At 40.3% G+C, this 20,964-nt stretch overlaps 1 protein-coding gene across 11 annotated transcripts in view; it reads right to left on the bottom strand.

Annotated features, from left to right (window-relative positions):
- Positions 1–20,964, bottom strand: part of TNS3 (tensin 3) — a 245,005-nt gene that overhangs the window by 25,350 nt on the left and 198,691 nt on the right. The gene's annotated exons all lie outside the window — the stretch shown is intronic.

Below are 20,964 nucleotides of genomic sequence, written 5' to 3' on the forward strand. Positions count from 1 at the left end.
GAGGGAGGAGGCTGATACCATTGCAAGGCCAATGCCACTGCAAGGCCACTCCTGATAACTTTTGAAAGGTCATGACAACTGGGAGAGGCTCCTTAAGACCAGTCTTTATTCATGTTTGGGATTGCCCCAACACAGGCACAGGACTTTGCACTTGGCCTTGTTGACTTTCAGGAGGTTTGCACAGGCCAATCTCTCAAAACTGTCAAGGCCCCTCTGGATGGCATCTCAGAATCATGGAATCACAGAGTAGGTAGGGTTGGAAGGGACCTCTGAAGACTATCTAATCCAATCCCCTGCTGAGCAGGATCACCTCAAGCACATTACGCAGGATGGCATCCAGGTAGGTTTTGAATATCTCCAGAGAAGGAGACTCCACAACTTCTCTGGGCAACCTGTTCCAATGTTCTGTCACCCTCACAAGAAAGAATTGCCCTCTCATATTCAGCCAGAACCTCCTGTGCTTCAGTTTGTGTCTGTTGCCTCTTGTCCTCTCACTGGGCAAAAGTGAAAAGAGATCGGCGCCATCCTCTCGACACCCTCCCTTCAGATATTTATATACATTAATGAGGTCTCCCCTCGGTCTTCCCTTTTCCAGGCTATACAGACACAGTTCTCTCAGCCTGTCCTCGTACGACAGGAGCTCCATTCCTCTCATCATCTTCGTAGCCCTCCTCTGAACTCGCTCCAGTAGTTATACATCCCTCTTGTCCTGGGGAGCCCAGAACTGGGCGCGATACTCCAGGTGTGGCCTCACCATGGCTGAGTAGAGGGGGAGGATCACCTCCCTTGACCTACCGGCAACACTCTTCCAAATGCAGCCCAGAATATCATTGGCCTTCTTGTCCACAAGGGCACATTGCTGACTCGTTGTCAGCCTGCTGCCCACCAGGACTCCCAGGTCCCTCTCTGCAGAGCTGTACTCTAACAGGACACACACACACCAGCCTATGTTGGTGCTTAGGGCTATTCCTCCCTAGGTGCAGAAACCTGCACTTGCCCTTGCTGATCTTCATGAGGTTCCTGTCAGCCCAACCCTCCAGCCTGTCAAGGTCCCACCCTATCTCTTCCACCCAACATGTCAACTGCACCACTCAGGTTAGCGTCATCTGCAAAATTCCTGAGGGTGAACTCAATCCCACTATCCATGTCAGCAACAAATACATTAGATAATACTCGTCCCGATACAGACCTCTGAGGGACACCACTCATCACCAATCTCTGCACTTGGACATTGAGCCATTGACCACAACTCTCAGTTAGACCTTCCAGCTGATTCCTTACACACTGAGTGGTCCATCCCTCAAATCCATGTTTCTTCTTTTTATAATCAAGGATATTGTACAGGACCATATGAAATGCTTTTCAGAAGTACAGGTAGATGACATCAGTTGCTCTTCCCTTTTCCACCAGCACTGTAACACCATCGTAAAAGGCCACCAAATTTTTCAGGTTTGATTTGCCCTTAGTGAAGCCATGCTGACTGCCACCAATCTCCTCTCTGTTTTCCATGTGCTTTAGCATAGTTTCAGGAGGATCTGTCCCATGATCTTGCTTGGCAGAGAGATAAGACTGACTGGCTTGTAGTTCCCCAAGTCTTCCTTTTTTCCCTTTCCTCAAAACAGTGGGAATTTCACCAGACTGGCATGACTTTTCAAATATAGTGGCCTAGCAACTTCATCCACCACTTCCCTCAGGACTATTCCCTCAAATCCCTACTACTGAAGAGTTTTATAAAGGTACAATTTATTCCTTTTCTTTACAGGTGCATTGCTATAACTACTCAAGCTCTATGGAGCTTGTCATTTAATTTTTCTGGCATACGCTAAAACAATCCAAAACCTTTTCACATATGCTCATGTTCAATTGCGCTATTTTCCACCTCAGAGAAGGCCATGCAATATGATACTGCATGTGCTTAAGCATCTGAATAGCTTCATACACCCGAATAGTTCCAATCACCTCAACATCTGCAAGACTGGAACCAATGAGGAGACCACAGATGAAACAGTCTCTACTCTCTCTAGAGTACTAGATACACATAAAAAGATTGATGTGGAGAAGAAAAACAACAACAAAAAAGACAGATAGAGAACAACTCCAGCCCAACAAAGACTAAAAATAATCTTAATTTTTTCCATAAGGAAATCATTCTAATGCTGTAAAAAGAAGGAAGATTCTCACTATTTCTGTGACCTCCACTGAAGCAAGTCCAAAGAAATCTTTTCAATACTTTTCATGGCACAGTCTGTCTCTGCTATTATTCGAATCAGGATGATGGAAGGTACTTAAAAGAAATGCCTGAGATAAGAAAACCTGCAAAACAGTGCTCTGTCTGAAAACCATTTGAATTCCTCACATAGCACACATACTGTACAGAGCAACCACTTAACTGGATGAGGAAAGCATTAGAAAACTACCAAAATGTCTTTAACTAGCATTAATTAGATCTATGCCAGCCATTAAAGTGAACTTTAAAGGAAATGCCTACAGAAATGGGTGTGGTTGGGAAGAGCTAAGAAAATCTGAATCTGTAATAGTTCAGATATATTGTATTCACTCTCACACTGGTATAAACACAGTCTTAGGCCATATTCCTGCTGAAATCAGTGGTGCTCCCAAGTATTATAAAGATTGATGTTAAGCCATAACCAAATATTTTAATATGTAATAAACAAGTAATACTTTGTCTTAACTATTATCTGAGGGAACAAAAATGGTTACTTGAACGTGGGTTGGTCAAACTAACATTGTATGCCTGATGAGCACTTGAGCCTCCCCAGTAATGCAACTTTCCATAGACTAAAAGCAAATGGATCTACTGAGAGCTGCATCTGCAAGGCAATATGTCTTAGGTGCAACTGACATCTCATTTATGTATGTGAACCTGCAGATGCCTCCCAGTTATACTACAGGTTGAGACAACTCTGTTACGACACAGGAGAGGATAAAGCATTCCCAGCAGGCATGGGGATTATGATCACAGGCTTAATTCCATATATATTTTTTTATTTCCGTCAGTGCCTCTATACTTGTCCCCTTGGTATCAGACTGTGTAGGGGAGTCATTGGACTCCCGTTACAAAGAACCTGGGGGCAGAAAGGGACGGGGAGCTAATTATGAAATAACTTAAAATCTTCTCCCACTGTTATGCAATCTCAAGTATGTGCACAAGACTTAAACCAAAGCATTTATACATAGCAAAGTCCTCTCCTCCCACCACTTAGGCACTTGCTTAAAGATATGAACTAAGACATGACTCTTCTTTGTTTCAAGCTTTGGATTGTCACTATTACCTTTACATCACTGAAAGCTGCATGACAGAAAGACCACTGACTGAATGCTGACAGATACAGCATTTCTTTTCATATCCAAATTTTCACACATGTAAAAGATTAACAGTGAAAAGCCACAGGCAGCCAGGCATGTAATCTGCAAAATGAACGCAAACGCTGCATAACTATTCCCAGGCTAGAAACAAATATATCTGAAAGGCACTTATCATGAAAGCAGCTTTGTTTATATTTCAATTAAAAACAAGCTTGCCAAATATTTCAGCTATGTCCTCTCTATTGTCTGATACAGAGTCCACACTCACCAGTCAGCTGTTAACCCTTTACTGTACAAGCTTATAGTTTCTACAGGATTTTTTGTATGCATGGTACAAACTCCTCTGGCATGTTTGCTGCAATCTACTGGTGCTTCTTGCTTCAGATCCTCTCAATCTACACTGTTAGGTCTGTTAGAACACTGACAATGTAAAAGTGCAGGTCCCTACTAAAAGAACTGACACACAAAAACTAGTATCATGGTCATGTCTCTTTAAACGCTGAGGTCAAAATACCTACACTTGCTGACACTGACGATCAGCTTTACAGACAGAACCTAAGAGATGAACAGCACTCTTTGCATCATACATTGACGAAAAGGGACACTCAGGAATAAAAACAAATATTATTGTGACCATATGCAAGCTAGAAGGTCCAGCTTGCTATTCAACCATCCCACTCAGCAGCAAAGGGAAAAAAATAGTAAAAGTTGCAAGAATCTTCTATTTGTAAGCAGCTTTTGGATGTACCCAGGAGACAGCGATACGGAAGTACGATGTTAAAGATTAACTACTACTTGAATCCACTACGTGTCCTATCTTAAAAGAAAAGAAAAATGAAATTAAAAAAGTAAGAGAGAAAGAAATTAAAAAAATGAAAAGGAAAAGGAAAAGGAAGGGGAAAGGGGAAAAGAGGAAAAAAAAAAGGGGGGAAAAACAATTTAAAAGAAAAAGGAAAAAAAAAAAGCAAAGAAATAAAAAAAAAGCAGAGTGGCTTAACTCAAGCCAGGGTCCAGATAAAAGGTATGTAAAAGCATTCCTTTTTCTCTTTTCTTGTAGCAGCTGAATGGCAACATCACCCCACAGCTTTTGAGAAAGTAGTCCGGTAGGGAAATCAAAGAGCTGTCATTCCATTAGCATGCCTCGTATGTTAGCAGATCCTCATACAATCTCATCTCTGTATTCCTTTTGGTTCAGAGGTGATGGCTAACGTGCTCTGAATGATTTTAAAAAATACAGTCAAAATCCTCAAGTTACTCTAAGTCACTGTTCTGCTCCCTACAATACGAGCTGGCCTCCCCCAAACTAGCTCAAGGCAGCATAAAACTGAATGGACACAGAAAAGCACGTTACTCTAAAGATAGCCAAAGTAACTGAACCACTACTAGCCTTAAAGAGCTACAGAAAAATAAGCTTTGTGAAATTTACAAGCATTGCACAATCTCTTCTGTCCCTTGATCTATCCTTTGATGGCTTGCTTCATCAATGATGTAAAATTCCAGCCTAATGAAAGATGTATCCAAAACATTCCCTGTACCAACAGCCTCATTCAAAGGTTCCATTTCACCGTTCAGAAGAACAGCTGATGAAACAATTCCTTTTGACAGATTTCCTGGCAGAATTGAAGGTTACTTACATGTGTAATGGAAGAGCTGGTGCAATATCTCTTCTCTACCCAATATAAGTAATTTCTTTTTTGACTGATTGCATTCATGGAATCATAGGATGGCTCAGGTTGGAAGGGACCTCAAAGACCATCCAGTTCCAAACCCCCTGCATTAGGCAGGGACACCTCCCCCTAGATCAGGTTGCTCAGGGCTTCATTTAACCTGTTCTTGAACACCTCCAGGGATGGGGCACCCATAACCTTTCTGGGCAACCTGTTCCAGTGCCACACCACCCTCTGAATAAAGAATTTCCTCCTAACCTCTCATCTAAACCTCCCCTCTTTAGTTTAAAACCATTCCCCCTTGTCCTGTCATTACCTGATTGAGCAAGGAGAAGCTCTCCAATTAAGGGTAACAGCAAAAAATTGCTTTCCAATAAAGAAGGCCACATTCTATAAACTTGGAATTTCTCATTCACTCAGGACTCACCTTGGACTTGTCCTACCAGACAAGCATTCTCAAGACATCCTTTCCTTTGAAAAACTTCTGAAGAATGTACACTGTAATCCCCTGCATTCATGAAAAACTCGATGGCACTTTGCAGCTTGACATCAAGCTAGCTTCAAGTACAGTTTGGCACTACCAACTTTGGCACTACCAACTACTCCACCACAATGCTGAGCTGTTCATCTTTCCTTCCCACATCTAGGGAACTTTAAGAGTTTCTGTGAGAACAGTCTCTGCTGATACAACTTTATTTTATTCAGGACACCAAAGGTCAAATGATTGCCACTTCCCTTTTGCAATATTCATTTTTATTCTTCATTAAGCCAAGTTATTCTGCCATTCACCTGAATTTCTTGGCATAAGATTTAGACTCAAGTCAGAGCTGAGGTACAAGGAAAGGTAAAGCAAGAATCCAAAAAAAAAAACCCTCCAATATTAAGCATTAAAACAACATATCCAGAGACATGGTAGATGCTTCATGGTTTGAATTATATCAGTAAGGCAAAATGTACTGGATGAAGATCTTAAGCACATATTATGAAAAAGGTTCATTTAGGTACGTTTCTTTACAAATCTTTAAATCTACAGAAGAAAAAAAGCGGAGAAAGATTTCTCTGGGAAAAGCAAAAAAAGACCAAAACGGAATTGAAGAAAGTTTTAGTATACCCAAGGGAAGAAATCCAATTATTTAGTTCCCCCATCTGCAGGAAGTTCTCTTAAAGATAAAAGGCCCATGATCATATGAAAGGATGTAGAAAAGAAACAATAAATTAAAGGAAAAAAACATCAGTAAGCAAATTACAAAATTAATGACACTGAGTAAGCGCAATTTTAGCTTTTCTACAGAAAGCTTGAAGGAAAGATTATTTTGAAAATCATAGTTTCACAGAAAAAAAAAAATGGAGCAAGGAAAAGAGCTTTAGTGGAAGAGAGGTAAGTATTGACATGCAAAGTCCAGTGACAGCTAGCTGGACTGGACGAAGTGAAAAGGAGTGCACAATTGTAATCGTGATTAGGGGGTAGCAGAAGCTTATGCTACTATGTAAAGCCAGAAAACCTGGAAATGGTGAATTTATGACAAAAGGATTTGGCTTCCTGTAAAAAGAGTTCCTCCAGTGGATGACAAGAATGCTAAGACTTCCTTTTTGTGAAGCTTCTTAACAACCTCTACAGGGCTCACTGGGAAAAGCAGAATTAAAACTCCTGCATATAGAAAAAGGAGACAGCAAGATGGTCCACCATTAAGCATGGTTCTTCTGGGGAAGCCATATTGCCTTTCATCATCTCTCCTTCTGCTTTTCCAAATGCTAAGGTGCCAAAATTAATAGGAGACTGAGATAACGCTGAAACTCTCTCTTGCCACCTGCAAACTACCAATTTTACTGAAACTTTGGTATTTTGTACTTGCCGTATTCAGCTTTCAATTTCACAAAAATAGACTGAATCAGATTATACCCTTACAAAAAAACAACTCTGGTCTCACAGTTTTTTCCTTTGTACAGAACACATGAAATAGGACAAGAAACAGGCTTCAGTGAAAGATGCTTAAGATCTTTTATATTATTTCAGCTGCCAAGGAACAGAATAACTTTATTTCCTCTTTTGCATAGTATGTGCTACCCTTCGAACAAAAGTTGTTCCACCTTTCATTCAGAGCTAAATTTTCCCAATCTGTTGCTAGCCAAATCCTACCATTACTGTTTCAAACACTGAGAACAACAGTTTCAAACTCTGAGAACAACAGCTTATTTACTGTATTGCAATTTTTCTGTTGTTACTGTTGTTGAGAATAGTTAAACGTAAGTACACTTAAGCAAGCCTGAAAGCAAAAACCCTGAAAACCTCAGGCAGCAATGCTTTTCCTTTCATTGTCTGAAAAGGTGAAGTTAACTGTTTTATGTTCTTCACAGTTTTAAAATGATATACTTGGGGGTTTTATATTTTAGAAAATAAGTGTCTGTTAAGAAACCCTCCAAATAACTTATAGACTGAGATAATGACAGTCATCATTATCTTTTGCCTCAGGATATCTCCCCCCAAATCTGCAGTAACCAAATGCTGAATCAGCACTTTGTTACTTTGCTCCATTGCCATGGAGCTCTGAGGAAGCATGCGAATGTGCAACGCTTTCTACAAATCTATTTTATTAATAAACTGGACTTTATAGCACAAGATCACTCAGATATTTCACTGACTTAACAACAGAACCCCTGCTTTTTCTAGTATTTCTTCAACTCTCTAATTTAGATGATTTAGAAAAAAATAAATCATCTTAACTGCTAACAGTTTTTGTCTCCTTCTCAGATTTTTCTTTTTTGACTTTCTTTATCTTAAAAACAAATTCCTATTAAAGTCTAGTCTAAATCTATCCTCTTTTAGTTTAAGACCATTCCCCCTTGTCCTATCATTATCTACCCAAGTAAAGAGTCCCCCTCCATTCTTTTTTTAAGACTCTTTTAAGTATTGAAAGGCCACAATGAGGTCTCCCCAGCCTTCTCTTCTCCAGGCCGAACAGCCCTGACTTTCAGGCCTTCTTCACAGGAGAGGTGCTCCAGCCCCTTGATCATCTTTGTGGCCCTCCTCTGGACCCGTTCTAACAGCTCCACATCCTTCTTGTGCTGAGGGCTCCAGACCTGGATAGAGTACTCCAAGTGGGGGCAGAATAGAGGGGGACAATCACCTCCCTTGACCTTCTGACTACTTTTCTTTTAATGCAGCCCCAGATGCAGTTGGCCTTCTGAGCTGCAAGCGTGCACTTCTGGCTCATGTTGAGCCCTTCATCTACCAGAACCCTCAAGTACCTCTCCGCAGGGCTGCTCTCTGTCTTCTTCTCCCAGTCTGTAGTCATGGCTGGGATTGCCCTGACCCAGCATTGGACTTGAACTTGGACTTGAACCTCATGTGGTTCACATAGGCCCATTTCTTCAGCCTGTCCAGGTCCCTTTGAATGGTGTCTCTTTCTTCTTTGCTATCAGCCGCACCACTTAGCTTGGTGCTGTCTGCAAACTTGCTGAGGGTGCACTTGATCCCACCATCTGCGTCACTGATGAAGATATTGAAAAGCACCAGGCCAAAGACAGACCCCTGAGACCTGCTCATCACTGGATTCCACCTGGAACCATTGACCACCATTCTGTGGCCATCGAGCCAGTTCCTTATCCACCAGATGGTCCACCCTTCAAACTGTATCTTTCCAATTTAAAAATTATGATGTCATGTGGGACTGTGTCAAAAGACTTACAGAAGTCCACGTAAATGATATCAGTCTTCCCTTGCTGACTGATGCAGTCACTCCACCACAGAAAGCCACCAGATTGGTCAGGCATGATTCACCCTTGGTGAAGCCAGTCTCAGATCACCTTCTTGTCCCACATGTGCCTTAACATTGCCTCCAGAAGGACTTGTTCCATGACCTTGCCAGGCACAAAGATGAGGCTCACCAGTCTGTAGTTCCCCAGGTCTTCCTTTCTTTCCCTTTTTCAAAATGGAAGTGATGTTTCCCTTTTCTAAGTCACCAGGGACTTCGCCTGACAGTCATGATTTTTCAAATACGATGGACAGCGGCTTGGCAGCTACATCAGCCAATTCCCTCAGGACCTTGCAGGCATGTCATCAGGCTCCATAGACTTGTAGTTGTTAAGTTGCATCAGGAGGTCCTGAACTGCTCTTCGCTTACAGTGGGAGGGACTCAGCTCACCCAGCCCCCACCTAGAGATCTGGGGACTCATGAGATGTGGCAAGCCTGACCACCAGTGAAGACCAATGCAAAGAAGTTGTTAAGTACCTCAGCCTTCTCCATGTCTGTTGTTGACAGTTGTCTGTCTTCATTTGTCAGAGGTGTTACTCTCCCCTTAGTCCTTCTCTTGCAGCCAATGTACCTGTAGAATCCCTCCTATCCTTTGCATCCCTTGCCAAATTTAGTTCTGTCAGTGTCTTGGCTTTCCTGATCCCATCTCTGCACATCCAGACAGCGTTTCTGTACTCTTTCCAGGGCACATGGCCCTGTTTCCACCATCTGTGCATTCCCTTCCTTTGCCTAAGTTCGACCAGCAGGTCAAACAAAACAAAACAAAGAGGTAACAGACAAAAACATCTTACAAAATTCTCACTAGAAATCAGAAAGTGTTTTGTCAATAAGGCTAGTACAGTATTGGAAGAGGTTTCCAGGATCATGGTGGAACCTACATCAGGAGGGGGGTTCCTAACTCAAAGCCAGTACAGGTGGTCCTGTTCTTAGTCACCGGTTGAATTATAGACCCCTAAAGGTACTTCCCAACCATCTTTTCTTTCTTTCTTTCTTTCTGTGGTAACAGTAATTTCTTCCTCATGCATAACAGTGTATCACAGTCATCTCTAAACTTTTTAAAATTGCTTACCTCTATTAATTAAAAAAAAATCACACACCTGCAATATATGTATATGTATTTAATTATGAATTGCACATGTACTACTGAAGTTCTGCTATTTCCTTCCCATCCTCCAATTAATTTTGATTGTAGAATTGTTGTTGTTGTTTTGCTTTTTGCTTGCTTGATTGTTTTTCATATAGGAGCTGGTTTGGGCTGTTTTTTATGCACATTCATAAACTATTCTTCACTGTTGTCTATGTTCTTTTAGAAGGAGTACACTTCACAATAAAAAAAAAAAAATACCACCACAGGGTCAGATGGTGTTGAGTATCTTTCCCCCTCTTATCAAAAACCTACCAATAACGACCAGGATTACAACTCCTGCAACAATATAGCAAAACCCAGCTTGTTAAAGAAAAGACAAGGTTACTACTGCTTGGAGATTCTGTTAATTTCTGTTTGAGTGGATCAACTCTCTTTGCAAGTAACCAAATCAGATGGGCAGAACTGGCAGGATAAGGGAACCTGTGAAGATGGTGGCTCTAGCATACACATACTAACTTTGCAGCACTAGCAAGGCCAGCTTCATTTTCTTCATTTAATAGTACCAACAAGAATCTCAGTGGTACATATTATGTGCTTGGATATTACAGAAAACATAATGCAGGAGCTGACAACCTGGAAAATTAAACAGCATATCTCATCCTGGAAAATTAAACAGCATATCTAGAGAGATGGTAAAGAATTTCTCAGATGTTTCTTTGGTGGAAGAAATAACATGTTTAAAAGCTAGAACCGAAACTACTACTAAGTAAAGGTAAGCTACACTGCTGTACTGGAGGCTTCTAACTTCATGCAAATACTTCTTGTGTGCATTTAAAGAAAATAAATAAATAAATAAACAAACAAACATTCTTGTCTTATGCCTAAAGAGGACTGCAAACCATCTATGCTGCTCTTTGAGGAAATATCCTTGGAATAGCAGCTCTCCTCTTTAAGTACTAGGTGAGCAAGGCTGTCTCTGTGACATCTCTACAAGAGTTCCTGTCTTTCTAGCAAGATGAATGACAAGAGTGGGTATCCACTAGCTAGGACATTCCTGTGTTACAGCAACTTCTAGCTCCCATAACGGCCCCCAGAGGCTCCTGCTAGAAACAAACAAATGCAACCCCCTGAAGCTGTGCCAGGCATGAGCTTATCTCCAGGCAACCCCAGGATCAGGGAATTAATTGCACTTGCCCTCTGCCCCTGTCCTCACAGAGATAAATATTACCAAAAGGATGATTTACCAGACCCCAGTTTTCCCCATGCACAGTTCCCTACCCTGAAGATCTTACTCTCCAGCACTTCTGAGGAAGTTACCATTTCCCTGACAGACACTTAGACTGTTTACAAATGCTTGATATCATTGACTCACTTAAAAATACTGAAATATAAGTAAGTCATATTTGCTGAATGGAATCTGCAACACATCTTTAAAGCAGTAAGATCTGCATCATGCTTTTCTGAAGTTGTTTACACTAATTTCAGTTTTATTTCCCCAAATGGTACCAGAAAAAAAGAGCCTTCCCTAGGGACTAAAGCAATCAGTTGTGTGTCTTCTCACATATTTTAAAAGATCTTGCAGATGCTCTGTTATTGACTTTAAGCATAGTTTTGCTGTCTTAGGAATGCAATTCATCTGTTGAAGCATCTCCTCAAGTCATCCAGGTCACATGAAAACACAGAGCTTGACATTTATAAAAACACTCTTTAGGGAGAGGGAGCCACTAATACAGCTGTCAGTCCATAATGCATAAACAGGAACACTACCACTTTGCCTTTAAGTTCAGCAGATCATCCAGTCATGAACAAAAACAAACCCAACAAAACTATTAGGGTATAATTATTAATATGACTTTTTTTTTTTTTTACAGCAAAATAATTAACTGCCATTAGAGTCAGTTTCATATAGTCAGTTCCATTCTTAGTTTATCTCATAATGGATTTTCAGATATTCACATTGCTGAATAGGACAATTAGCATTAAATTGTAGAAGTTTTAGAGGAAAAAAAAAAAAAACCAGGAATCACAAGTGTACTAACTTAAAAAAGAAGAGTACTCATTTTTCAGGCAGAATGTTCTGGAAGACCAAACACCCTTCAAGAAAAAAAAGAGAGGAAAATGCTTGCCCTGTGCTTTGTGCTACCAAAGTTCGTTAGGAATTAAAATTGCTTGACATGTGGGAAACATGGGTCTGGGGTGTGTCAGCAGAACTGAAAAATGCAACTCCTCTACTGGCAGATCCACTGAAAAAGACAATTAAAAGGGGGAGGAGTGGAGCACAACAGAGCAAATGTCAAGTGAACAAAGGAAGGACTGAGTTCGGGATTGACTTTCTGACATTCTTGGAAAGCAAGCACCAAGACTCAGTGAAATTTTCAGTTTCATGTATGATCCTATCTACTGTGCTTAAGGCGGAAGAGAGGGTCAAATAAAGTTTCAGTTCTGCATTTCTCATCTCAGTCCAGTTACCTGGTGCTAGCACCAGAGAGGTCTGAGTATGCAGCTTTTGATGTCTCAGGAGAACCTAGCAGGAGGAACAGAAGCAATCAAACTAATGTTCAGACCTTAAGACCAACCATCTCACTTCGCCTCCCCCTTTTCTAAAATACTGCACAAATGTGTAGTACAAATTCTTCAACCTGTTCACTTTTCTGGAGTCACTTGCTCGTAATAAATGTCCAAACAGCTCATTGCAGCCTGAATACCAAATATGAGGGCTGCTTTTTAGATTTGAAGTAGGATACCTATACCATTTTTGCTTTAGAACAACAAAAAATATATATATTTTTTTTTCAGAAGCTGCTGTTAATAGCCTGGAATTTAAACTGATCAGAACAAATTCTGTTCAGCTAATCTTCAGTGTTCAGATCATTGTTGTAGCAGGACTGAAAAGTGGAGCTATTAGGTGTTTTTTGCTCTGCCTCTTAAGCAACCAGCAACTCTCCTTTTGGGGATGCAAATCCTTCAATGAATATCCACTGCTACTAGCTGAATGAAAAAATTGTCTTCATTAAGGCCATAAGAATCATTAAGACCCTTTTAAAGTATTCTGGTGCATCCTGCACATCATACCATGCAACAAGTTGGTTGCCCTAGGACTTGAAAATTCAGATCTGGACTAAGAAAACAAGAATATTTTAAATCTAACAAAGTACTGTCTGAAATAGAAGAATTATTCTGCCAGTGCTTGTGGCACAATACAATGTTTACCTCATTAAGCAAGAAAGCAAAAAAGTATGTGAAATTCCTCATTCAGGAAAGACTTTTCCTTCTGCTGAAAGGAAATTCAATGCCACTATAATCTTACTAGAAACTCCTTGGAGAAGGAAAAAGAATCAGTCTAGGCAAAGCATTTTTAAGGAGTCAGCAATTACTTATGTTTCCCGGCAGTCCCCTTTTTCCCATTTCTTCTAATAAAAAAGAAAAAGAAAAAAAAAAAAAAGTCCCTCCCTAACACAAAAAACAGCTTCACAAAGATCTCGAGTCAGCCTGCTTCCTGACCTGTCACTTCATTAAAGATCACAGGGAAAAAGCTCATACTGACAGAACTCGGTGTCCACAAAGCTTTGTAATTTCTCTGCAGACTCCAAACCTTGCTACTTAACACACAAGGCTCGATTCTTTCCCCAATTTTTTTTTCCTTCAAAGTTTGTTACCAACATAAAAGCACACCACATGCAAGCAAGCCCCACCCCACCCACAACTGCACAAATGAGCTCAGGAAACTCTTGCAGCACACTGCATTATAGACAGAGCTCTATCACTGAATTGCCAAAGTGATATATTTTTTTTAACCCCTATCTTCCCCCCACACACACACTTCAACCACACAGTGCGGACTCCATTTCACTCCCTACAGCACAGACTGCATTTCACTCCCCCCTGCACAGCGCTAAGGCGGCAGCTAGCAAAACAGAAGCCCCACAAAATCAGTTTTCCGACTGGGGAAAACAAACAAGAAAGAGGGAGAGCAGGAAACCACGAACCTACCTATGGAAGCCATCATGACAGAAATTCTCTCGCGAAGCGTGGGCTGTGCACAAACTTTTTTCAGGGCAGAAAAAAAGAAGAGCTTCCTCCTATTGAGCCGATCGCGCTGCATTCTTTCTGCAGCTCAGAAGAGCACAGCAGCCAGGCGAGCTCCTCCACCGCGGGGAGGCTCGGGAAAAGCCATTCTCCACATCAGAATACCAATCGCTCTGCTCTGTGCATTACAGCTCCACAGCAAAGAAGTTTCCCGTGTCCGCATTGAAAGAAAACCAGACTCACTCTAAACAAAGCCATTCATTTGAAGATGGAGTTCACTCCATCCAGACAGAAAATAATTCACTGACCGTTCCGGCTCGCATTGCTGCTCGCTGTTCCTGCCAGCATGCCCATTCAGTGTACTCATGCTCTGGTAACTCCACCTCATTTGAATTATTTATTTTTTTAAAACCTCCCTCTCCCTTCCCCCAGACTCTCACACTCACTCACAGCAGACTCTAGCACGCACAGCGCTGCTCCCCAAACACTTCCCAACTCGTTTCCTCGGTCAGCTTACAATGCTCACAGTCCTTTTCTTGACAGACTACCGGCAGACAAACCACAGGGGGTTGGTTGGCCGGTTTGTTTGTTATTAGGCTGATACCCATTCATCGTTCCTGTACCATTTAATTTGACCTCCCCGATTTGTTTCTTTCAGAGAGAGTTGAAATTGAGGATCTAAGTGCTTTTTAATGTGGGCAAAGGCCAGCTTCCGTATAATGCCACACCAGCTCACCACTGATAAATTTAGTATCCAGAGCTCTGAAAAAGTTTGACTCACTTCCCATGCCTTCTTTGACAAAACACCACGTGCAACCTTGCTGTACTGCATTCAGCATTACCCCCCATCATTGTTCAGTGCAGGTTTTATTTACAGGTCAGGAAAATGAGTGGAAACACTGCAGCACCAACATGGGCAGCACGCTTCCTCCTCAGATTGTTCTTCAGTGTCCCAGGGCACCAGATTTTCTGAAAGGATGGCTACAGGAAATGACTTGATATGGACAGAAACAAATACGAAGATGTAAAGCTTTCCTGTTATGAATTACTCAATCACTTTCTAATTTCTAACACCAATGTACTTGCAACATGCACACTAAACCATGCTGATAGCCTTGAAACAAATCAGCTTGATTACAGACATGAATACTGGTAAATTAGGTAATATTCTGCTTTCTGCCATAGACCAAAAGGTACACAGAATCAAACTACTCCTTTATAAGAACATTCACTCCTGCCACTTATTTTTTTTCATAGCAGTTATTCATATTAAACAATTTCTTAATGGTAGCATTCAGGAGACCCAAACAGCAAGTACTGATTGTGACAGACACCATAGCATCAGCTAAAAAATAAGGGACAATCCTTGTCACAGAGGCAGAACAGGTTATTAATGCAGCAGTCCAGTACTGCCATTAATTATTTTGATTAATTTATTCTACAACTACACTTTCTCTTTGTCTTGGATGTTTCTTGGCAGAGATAAACACATTGAACACTCTTCAAACTCCTATAAAGAGTAATTACTACAGAAAATCTTTCCATAGAAAGCATTCCTGGCTTTGCATAAAAAGCACTGTATTCACAGGAAACATTTGGATGTCCAATTTCCTTCCCGATTTTCAAGTCTGAGAATTTACAGTTGCTGAAATGGAACAGAAAATGAACAGTAACATTTATACATGATAAGAATTGTTTGAGAAGTGAAGTGAAGGCTTAGTTAATGAAAAAGCATTCATTTCCAACGTAATGTGTAAGTGTAATATAAGTAAAAACTAGGTGATTAGAATTACATTTGAGACAGTAAGGATGGTGGAAGGGCTGTGGAAGAAGCAGAGCTTTAAATAATTCAATAAGTGGTTTTCCTCCTCTAGTCATTAGAGATATTCCAGGAACAAATTCTGAAATGGCAGGAAAATATATTTCACTTTTCTGAGGCCACTAAACAAGAAGACCATAAATAAATATCACCTTAATTCACAAGCTTTTAATTATAGAATAGAGTAGTTCAGTTGGAAGGGACCTATAAAGATCAAGTCCAACTGCCTGACCATTTCAGGGCTAAGAAAAAGTTAAAGCATGTTATTAAGGGCATTATCCAAATGCCTCTTGAACACTGATAGAGGCATAATCCATCTCTCTAGAAAACCTGTTCTACTGTTTGACCACCCTCACAATAAAAGATTTTTTCCTAATGTCCATCCAGTCTGAACATTCACTGCACTGCTTTATGCTATTCCCTCACATTCTATCATTGGTTACCAGGGGAGAAGAGATCTGCACCTCCCTCTCCATTTCCTCCATTCTAGAAGTTGTAGAGAGCAATGAGGTCACCTCTTAGCCTTCTTTCCTGCAAACTAGACAAACCAAATATTGTCAGGCTCTCCTCACAGGAGAGGGGGGTTGGAACTAGATGATCTTTAAGGTTCTTTCCAATCCAAACCATTCTACGATGTGCCTGCCTTTCAGCCCTTTTATCGGCTTTGCTGTCCTCCTCTGCATGCTTTCTTAGTATCTTAGTATCTTATATCCTTTTTATATTGTGCAGCCCAGAATCACATGCAATACCAACACTAAATAAAGTGGGAGAATCACCTCTTTTGACCAGCTGGCTCTGCTGTGTTTAATGCATCCCAAAATGCAGATTGCCCTCTTGGCTGCCAGGGAGCACTGCTAGCTCATGTTGAGCCTACAGGTGACAAGCACCCCCAGATCCCTATCTGCTGAGCTGCTCTCTAGCCACTCATCAGTCTGTACCTGTCTGGCATTACTATGTCCCAGATGCAGAGCTTGTTGTTTTCCTTTGTTTGACTTCATGCCATTCCTCATCGCCCAATGCTCCTAAACTGATCGCTCAGATGTAGCCCCACTCACTACAACCCTCTAAGCTCTTTCTATTGAGCCAGTGTAGGATGAACCTGCTTATCTCACAGGTGGACAATTTGTCTAGAAGGATACTGTGAGGGACAGTATCAAAGGCCTTACTAATATCCAGAAAGATTATGCCCACCTCCCACCAAGTGGATGACCTTATCATAGCAGGAGATGAAACTACTAAGACAGGACTTTCCCTTGATGAATCCAAGTTGTCTATGCCTGATAATTGCTTTTTTCTTTGACTTTCCATATTCCCCAGGACAATATTCTCCATAATTTTTTTCTAGGGACTGAGGTTAAACTAACATGTCTGTGGTTTCCTGGGTCTTCTCTCATGCACTTTTCATGGTTATATTTTCATGGTATAACACTGCCTAGCTTCCAGTTAGTAGTGACCTCCCCAGACTACCATGAACTTTGGTAAATTATTGAGAGGGGTACAGATATAACACCCACTAACTTGCTCAGTATTATGGGGTAAATCCTGCCAGGCCCCCAGGAATTAATGAATGTTCAGCTGATACAACTGTTCCCTAACAAGTTAGGTGACCACAAATGGAAAGTCACAGCTCCCCCAGCCATGACCCTCTGACTCAAGAGGACCAGGCAACTGAAGATCTATAATTAATATGAAAAACTGAGGTGAAAATAGGCAAATACCTCCATCTTTCCCTCATCCCTACTTGTTAGGTGACCATCTGCTCCAAGTATTTGTGCAATGTTTTCCTTGGACCTCCTCTTGTTGTTGACATACTTGGAAAAGATTTTCTTGTTGTCTGACACCACAACGGCCAGTGTCAACTCAAGTTGAGCTTTAGCTTTTTTCATTTTCTCCCTACAGATGCAAACTGCAGCTTTGTACTCTCCCTGTGAAGCCTGATGTTGCTTCCAGAAGACATAAACTTTCTTCTTCTACTCTTACTTCAGGAGGAGTTCCCCGTTCAGCTAGGCTGGACTTCTGTTCTGCTTGCTTGACTTACCATACAATGGGACTGCCTGGTCCCGAGCTTTTAAAAAGTGTTTCTTGAAAAGTGACCAGCTCTCATGGAACCCTAAATCCTCTAAAACCACTTCCCAGAGGACACCATTAACTAGCTTTCTGAGTATTTTAAAGTTTGCTCTTTTAAAGTCCAGGGTGACAACTCTGCTAACTTTTTTCTTCTTACACCAACAATTTTGAATGCAAATTACTCCTCTCCTACTTGGCTCACTAAGTACTTTTGACCGGAAGCTATCTTCAACGCCCTTTAGGAATTTCCCAGACTTGCTTGTCATGGCAGTATGATATTCCCAGTCTGGGCAGCTGAAGTCTTCCATAAGGGCAGGGGTAACCAATCCCAAGATTTCCCCTAACTGGCTATAGAACAGCTCATCTGTGCCATGGTCCTGGGTGGGCAGTCAGTAGTAGAAACCCATGACGGTATCTGTCCAGCAATGTACCCTTCTCCATCAGACAACCCTGAAGGACGGTTGCTATGCAATAGCCCTCAGTCACAGACTCAGCAAACCCCATGATCTGTAAAGGAATGGTATACATTTACCCAGTACTCTCACAAATGAAAGAAATCTGCGAGTCAATCACAAGTCACTGTGCATTTCAGATTTGGTGCTATGTGTCTGAATGTGAATAGCTTTATGATTTTTTTAAAAAAACTTTTATGAACTTGCTTAACTCAGGCGTAGAAAAATACAGAATAAATTACTTTTTCCTCTTGTACAAGGGGGAAGAAACACAAAGAGAATAAAAGTAGGGGAACAGAATCTTAAAAAATAAATAAATACATAAATAAAATGATAAATATGGCCTTTGGGCACCTAATTGGGACTGAACGTGTATTTTGTCTACTTCCTCACACAATACTGGCAGTTCTGTAATTCCAAAATTACAAAACACCTTGGATTTGTGAGTGCAGCAGACTATACCTTCACAGGTACCTAAATATGGGATCATTTAAAGACTTCAGTTGCTCTGAAGAGGTATGCTCACAGCTGTGCTTCAGTTTTTAGAGCTTTCTTCTACTGTAGCCTTCCCTCAAACTACATGGATTACTGTGGCACATCAGTCAACAAGTGCAACATCACAGTAAGAGGTCTCACTCTGGCAAATTTTAAAGTTTACTTCATGTAACCACAGCAAGGGAAGCAGTTGTTCCCATGGATGTTTGTTAACTTAAGCTTTTCCAACCAAAAGGACTAGTAACATTTCATAAAAATGTATGCTACCATGTGCATTGCTAACTAGCATGAATAGACGTATGTAATAACAATCCATATCAGCCAGACTGCTTCCTCATCCAATCTTCTATTTCTATTAAACTGATGATAAATTTCTGCCTCTTGCTTATCTTTTACATCTTCAGATCAAGCATGAATCAGTGTTTTAAGGTTCTTCTTCCTTTTTTATCTTACATATATGCAAGATATTATTCAAATACTTTCAAGAACACATATGTATGCAGTTATTCCATTAAAACATTAAAAAAAAAAAAAAAAAAAAAAAACACTTGGAAAAAGTCCTTCAAAAGCCTTTCTTTTGTAAAGTAATCCATGATTCACTGGCTATTAGAGAACAGAAAAAACAACAACCCCCAAAGCCACCAGTGTATCAGGCTTTTTTCCAAGTTTAGTTGAAGAGGTGCATCTGCTTTGAGACTCTAATCAGAAGCTATAATACAGTAGAGGCTTGTATAAACACTTTTTTTTTTTTTTTTTGCACAATAATTTGATTACATAAACATTTCTTTGACATTTACAACTTCAGAATTATTCTGTTTATCCTGTCATCTGAATGTTAGAAGTGATCAGCCCTCATAGATACAAGTGAAAATTAAAAGAAAAACTGCTAAGAACCATATATAAACCCAGAAACAAAACTTTCACTGCATTCAAGCCAGTATTTACTTTGCTGGTTGCAATTTTGTTATCCACTGAGTTTACAGTCCTCAGTACTGGGCAGATTCTAAGGTGACAGACCATCACAATGGTAACACACTGTTATTTTGGTATTCTTTTCTAACCAGCCACGGGCCTTTTCTGACCTGCTTTTATTCTCAAGAGTAACTCAACCTGAAATTTCAAAAATTTCCACGTCTTCCTAACTGACTTCTGAAAACAGTTCTTTGACATGCAGGTATTTGCAAACCTGTTAATGAAACTGTTTGGTATGCTGCCACTGGTGCTTAGCAAAGCTCCAAATAACATTGATTATTTGCTCCTTGACAGAGCAAATATAAACGAGAATGATATTGCCAGAATAAATATCACATACAGAAGGACAGATTTTGAACATATTTAACATTCTCTGTTTTGTTTTGCAATGTTTTCCTACACTTCGCCTTCTTTTTCAAACATTCTTCATTACAAATTCATTGCCAAAATATTTGTGGCAATTGAATACAGGCAGGCAGAGTTTTCAAATCAACTAGGCTGTCCCTCAGGCACAGAAATAAATGGTAAAAAAATAAAATAAAAAAAAAAAATCTAGGTACAGCAGGAACTTTTTCACTAGCATTATACCTTACAATTTCTTACAGTAGGAGCACAGAATGAGGTCTGTCTTAGTTATGTGGTTCTCAGCTTTCACGTAGAAGGACAGTTTATGCATACCCCACTGAGTAGGCGGTTTTATTAACTCTCTGAGTGGGTCATCTCCCAGCTGGGAGTAAAATCAGTTTACAGAAACTTACAACTAACAGGCATCCTTGAAAACCACGGAATTAAAGGTATTTAAAAATTTTAACCAAATATAAGAGTAGCAAAATGACAACACTGAAAAAAAAAAGAAAGCCAAAACTGATGTGTAATCTCAAACTACCTTTAAAATACTTTAACTAGCATTTTGCAGAACAAAAAAATAATTTGCTTTCTATTGGATAATCTTTTGCTGTGACCTACAATAAGTGTAGAATGTTCTATATAAGTACAGAATAAAAGCATCATCTTAGGCATCCCATCACAGGAAACTAGGAGCTACATCTATTCGCTGCATTCCATACAGACAGGAACCTGAGCACTCAGAAAAAAACACTCTTCTTGGTATCATTTATTCAATTTTTTTCATTAATGCAATATAAACTTTTCTGTCATTTATATGATTAATCTTTCTGAGTTTGGTGAGTAAAATACATATAAATGAAAACTCAGCTTGACTCCAACAATTAAAAACATCTGAAAGAAAGTTTCCTTCACTTTCTTACGGATTTCATTAACTTGTTCTTCATTTATCTTC

This window comes from Anas platyrhynchos, chromosome 2 (assembly GCF_047663525.1).
Source record: "Anas platyrhynchos isolate ZD024472 breed Pekin duck chromosome 2, IASCAAS_PekinDuck_T2T, whole genome shotgun sequence".
NCBI lineage: Eukaryota > Metazoa > Chordata > Aves > Anseriformes > Anatidae > Anas > Anas platyrhynchos.